Below are 6,000 nucleotides of genomic sequence, written 5' to 3'. Positions count from 1 at the left end.
ATTGGACTCAATGACCCCCTCCTGCAGAAGCCATTGGACTTCCGGCCTGATAAAGGTCCTGTCCTGTGCACTGTTCCTCGTGGCAACGGGCTTACAGTCTGGGGTGAGGTTCGCGAAGAGTGAGGGTGGATCGACCTTAAGGGCCATGAGGCCACAGAAGGTGAGGGGGTGCAGGAGTCCGCCGAACTTCAGAGTAAGGCTCTGGAGGTGGCACTGAAAATCGAGACCCAGTAACAGGGCAGCGCAGAGGTGGGGGAGGACGTAGAGTCTGAAGTTGTTGTACTCTACGCCCTGTACCGAGAGGTCGCGATGCAGTACCCCCGGATCTGTACGGAATGGGATCCGGAGGCCAAGGAGATTTTCTGGGTGACGGGGAGAACTGGGAGGGAACAGCGCCTTACCGTGGCTGGGTGGATGAAACTCTCCGTGCTCCCGGAGTCGAAGAGGCAAGTCGTCTCGTGCCCGTTGATCCGTACGGTTGTTGTAGTGGTCGTGAGGTTGTGAGGCCGAGACTGATCGAGGGTGATGGAGGCGAGCTGCGGAAGTTGGTGGGAGGGCCAATCGGCGGTGGTGGAGGTATCAACGGCCAGTGGATGGCCAGGGGGGCAGGGGTCCTGGGGTGCGTTCCAAGATGGATCCGAAGATGGCGGCGCCCACGGGGCGCACATGGCGGACGACATCCAAGATGGCGGTGCCCATGGGCCACACGTGGCGGGCAGCGGCGAAGATGGCGGCACCCCTGGACCGCACGTGGGGGGTGTAGCGATGCTGGGCCTGGAAACGGCAGCGACCGATCGGGCCTGACAAACAGAGACGAAGAAGCCCTTCTTGCCACACCGGTGCAGGTCGCGCTCCGTGCTGGGCAGGGTTGCCTCGTGTGTTTGTTCTGGCCACAAAAGTAGCATTTGGGGCCTCCGGCGTTAGCTGGCTGCTGCGCGGCGCAGGCCTGCGGTGCACCCGGGTCGGATGATGGTGGGGCCCATGACGCCCACGAGGGTGCGGCGCGGTCGAAGATGTAGGACTCCAGATTGCGGGAGGCCACTTCTAAGGAGTTCGCAAGCTCTACAGTCTCTGTAAGGCCGAGTGTACCCCCCCGTCTAATAATCGCTGGCGGACGTAATTGGACTTAATGCCCGTGACATAGGCGTCTCTGATCAGCAGTTCCGTGTGTTGGACTGCCGACACCGCCTGGCAATTACAGTTTCTGCCAAGTATCTGTAAAGCACGCAGGAAATCGTCCTGGGACTCCCCCGGGAGTTGCCGTCTCGTGGCCAGGAGGTGCCTGGCGAACACCTGATTAACAGTCTGGATGTACTGCCCTTTCAGCAGTTCCATCGCTTCCGTGTAAGTGGGAGCATCCCGAATGAGGAGGAAAACCTGTGGGCTCACCTATGCATACAGTGTATGGTGCTTCTGTGGGTCTCAGATGACTTCTGTGGATGCTCCGAGATATCCTTCAAAGCAGGCTAGCCAGTGCTCGAAAGTGGCTGTGGCATCGGCTGCGTGAGGGTTCAGCTCCAGGCGATCCGGCGTGAGTAAGACGTTCATCTTCAAATTCTAGCACAATAAATTGATGTACCATCAATGACTACGAGACGAATGGTGAACAATTGAGGCTTTCTTGTGCTAGATGTTAAGCCTGCAGCTGGAACCAGAATGGGGGCAGCGCAGGAGAACGTACACTTTTATACAGAACCTGCTGTGTAGAGCCAGCAGGCCGGGATTTACTGTAATGACTGGAATACAATGGCAGTACCGTAATACACGCAGTGTATGATCAGTGGTGTTTACCACACTCCTGGATCCCTGTACCTACCTCACTCGCAGCCACACTCTCCTGTCCCTGACCACTGGCCACGTTATCCTAAGGGGCATGACTGCCTCCTGAAACACAGCATCCACGTAACTCTCTCCCTCCCTGATGTGTCGCAGCGTCCGAAGCTCAGACTCCAGCTCATCAACTCTGAGCTGAGGCTCCTCAAGCAATCTACACTTGCTACATCTGTGTTCACTAGGAACCACAATGGGGTCCACCAGCTCCCACATTACGCAGGAACAACACATCGCCCAGCGCTGATTCTCTATTTTGTTTAATTTGGTTCTTTAATTTAAATTTCCAGCTGTTCTTTAGTCTTTCTAACCTGTAAAATATTTCTCCTTTTTTTTTTACCTCTAACTGAAAGTAAATTAGAATAGGTAATGCAAATCAGCAGTTACTTACCAGCAATGAACTTACCCATTTTCCTACGATGACACTTTTTGTTTTTCCCACTCTGTATGGTGAGCTCCTTCCCTTTTTCCGCTCTTTTAACTGGCCGGGTCCACCTCTCTCTGCACTGTTTCTCGCACTGAAGTGAATTAACCTTCCATTTGTGTATTTTCCTGAGATCTTTAACCCTTGACTGTTCCAATGAATTAGAGGCACCAGATTTAAAGTAAAACATTACCAAACTGTTTATTTATAACAAGAGTAAAAGATGGACATATAATGGACCAATGGTCTGAGTCTAGCAATTCCCAAAACCCCATCCTACTCTCCACCCAGATACACACAAGACAGACACACTATGAAGGGGGTAGGAAAGGTTAAAAAAATAACAGGGATTGAGAGGTATGAGAAATTTGAGGATTTCCACTGTTGAGGTTATGGTTTTTTGTGGTCCACGATCTTCCAAGGAAGCGAAGGGCTGAACTCTTCAGGTTGATTTGCTTTTCCTAATGGTTGACTTTGATTAGAACATGGAGGCAGTAGGACCTCTGCCAGTCTAATCCTCACTGAGGTCATTTAGAATTCTTCACCTGAGGATTTCACCAGATTTCTAAACAACCCTGTCTTTCTGCAGGTGGCGCTGGACTAGGTCCTTCCGAGGTTGACCTGACTACAGAGAAAAAGGTCTTTAACCACCTGCCATCAGTTGGGAAAAGTCAGTTTTAGTTCCCCGCGCTTTTACTCAGAAGTGGAACATTCATAGACCAGCTGGAAGGTACCTTAGTTGCCAACCTTAGCTGATAGAAAGAGATCGCCAGCCTCCCAAACAGAGATTTAAAATTGCCACAGACCTGACAACTGCCTGCAAGCTTTTAAACAGGAGGGTCTTCCCAGGCTTGGCTAGAACCAGTTTAAATCGACGAACTGAGAGAGAGATTTGCTTTAAGCTGCCTTCCAGCCTAAACCCCAAAAGTGAAAACATAAACAAAACGACTTGCCTGTGATCTCCAGTGGAAATAGGCAATGGTCTGGAATTCCAGTAGAGGTGATTGGCTGGTAGCCGAGTCCATCAAAATGACATCATGGGTTATGCCACGGAGCATACTGGATCAGAGGGGATCTGCCGCATCAATCCACATAGCAGCTTGCAGTGGGGTGGGTGGGGGGGGTCAGTTCATAACCAAATATCTGTGATTTTTAAAACCAGCCAACAGGACAGGCATGAAACGAGAAACAGGAAACAGACAAGGATTTCAGCAAGTTCCTTACAAGTGTAGTATTCTCTCAGTACTGTACTGAAGTGTCGGTCTTGAAGTGGGACTTGAACCCAGAACCTTGTGACTCGGGCGATATTCTTGGAGTAACAATGTAGCACTTTGGAAAAACATGCTGGTCAGTAGCAGATGGTGTGCATTGTTGAAAGTATTTATCAATTTATACTTTTTTGGCAAAGTTGTGCAATCTGAAACTAATGATCAGTTGAAAGCTTTGATTGGATTTTAGAATCATGGAATCATTGAGGCATGGAAGGAGGCCATTCAATCCATCAAATCCAAGCCAGCTCAGCAAGAGCAAAGCTCGGCCCACTTCCCTACCCTTTCCCTTCACCCTGCAAATTTATCATCTTCCAGTGCTTACCCAATTCTCTATTGAAAACCTCAACTGAATTTGTCTCCAACAGACTCAGGCAGTGCATAACCAGATCCTAACCACTCAGTGTGAAAAAATGTTTTCCGGTGCCACCTTTGAGCCTCCCCCAATCAACTAAAATCTGCGTCCTCTGATTTTCAACACCTTCTCCAAAGCAAACAGTTTCTCTATCCACTCTGCCTAGACTCCCCATGATCCTGAACACTTCCACTGAATCCCAGTTCAACCCTCTCTCCAAGGAGAACAGCCCAGCTTCCACAACATATACAAAAATAAAAATACTGCAGATGTTTGAAGTCTGAAATAAGTACTGAAAATGCTGCACTCAAACAGGTCTGGCATCATCTGTGTAGTGAGAAACAGAGACAATGGGCTGGATTCTCCATTTCAGTGACTAAGTGCCAGCTCAAATGGAGAATTCGTGGGCGTTTTACGACGCCAAAATCGGCGCCGAACCCTCAACGATTCCATGACCAGTGAAGGGCTAGCTACCGCATCACGTTACCTGCCGATACAGACATAGAGTGGGCGGGTCCATGGCCACGCATGCACACGGTGGCGGCCGCACCGTACAACATGGTGCCGGTTGCTCGCGGCCCTGGCCTGCCAAAGGCTGTCCCCCTGTAACCCTCCCCCGGACTACCCTCCACCAGGTTTACGAGAAGTGAGAGGTCACGTGTCCTACGCTGTCAGGAAGTTGGCCAATTGGGGACCGAGCAACGTGGGAGGGCCTCAGGTGATGTCCTGAGGCTGTCCCGACGGTGTGCGGCATACTTCTAGAGTACGCCATTTTGAGGGACGGAGCATCGTAAAAACGGCACCGCCCTGATTTCGGCGTAAAAATGGATTCTCCGGCCAAACGCGGTTTGGCCGTCAGCGGTCGGAGAATACCGTCCAGTGTTCCAAATCACTGACTCCCCACATTAGCCATTCTGATGAAAGATCACAGACTAACTCTGCCCCTCTTCTCACAAACTTGCCAAACATCCACAGCAATCCTCACCTTTATCCCAGCTTCTCCAATCCATTCCAATAACTTTAAGTCCCTCATCCGTCCAATTTGTTTTCAGTTAATGAAAATCAGAAAGAATACATTTTTAAAGAAATTAAGCCAAGAATGTTGAGTTCGATATGTAATGTAGTGCACTGAAGTATCGGCTGATGAACAGTGTATTACCCACAAGCAAAGCCCTTTCCTGAACAGTCCGTACAGTGAGATCTTTATCTCGGTATTCCAGTATCTCTCACACGATCTCTCGTGATATTGTGAGCCTCTTTATATCTACAAAATTCTGCAGTGTTGCTTATTCTAAATGGGTTTTGAAATGTATTTTTCAACCTAATAGGGATAATACAAAGGGAACTTTAGTATCGCAGCTGAGTTTTCTCAAAAGCATAAAATAACCCAGGCTCCATGGACTACTGGATATTAAGGACAGGATGGCTGCTCCTTGGAAGATTGGCAGTCACTTGCAATATTAAATATCTATGGTATAAAACCACCTATTCATTTATGTGGTAATGTTTAAAATTAATGTCCGGATTTGTAGTTGATGTGGAACCCTAATGACCAGATATGTTCCATCTAAAGTGCCCTCAATTCTTTGGAAGTCTGCTTGGCCCTAATGGTTCTGTGTCCTCCCTTGGTCATCTACTGGAAAAATGATTATAAAGATGTTTCATCTGGCAATAACTTCCTTGGAGTGGCATCAGCGTCAGATTGTCACTCCGTGCCCAATTCCTGACACCAAATCTCTTCCGTGATTGTTTTGCCCGACATCCAGACTCAGAGTAGGCGTCATCCAGGCACTGCAGAGTCGGATTGAAGCAGGACATGTTCCTTTTTATGGCACTAGCTGCTGTAAAGCTGGTAAGTTTAAAAGTCTAATTAAAATTGACAGGCCAGGGGAAGGCACGTGTGTAAGGTAAATAGATAGAATTTGGGGGGTGGAGGGATTGGGGGCCGGTGGGAGGGTGAGGGGGTTGGACATCATAATCTTTATTATTGTCACAAGCAGGCTTTCATGAACACTTCAGTGAAGTTACTGTGAAAAGTCCCTAGTTGCCGCACTCGAGCGCCTGTTCAGGTACACAGAGGGAGAATTCAGAATATCCATTTCACCTAACAGCATGTCTTTCGG

The sequence above is a fragment of the Scyliorhinus torazame genome, chromosome 3, assembly GCF_047496885.1.
Source record: "Scyliorhinus torazame isolate Kashiwa2021f chromosome 3, sScyTor2.1, whole genome shotgun sequence".
Lineage (NCBI taxonomy): Eukaryota > Metazoa > Chordata > Chondrichthyes > Carcharhiniformes > Scyliorhinidae > Scyliorhinus > Scyliorhinus torazame.
The sequence above is the reverse complement of the archived record's forward strand: the minus strand, read 5'-3'. Positions refer to the sequence as shown.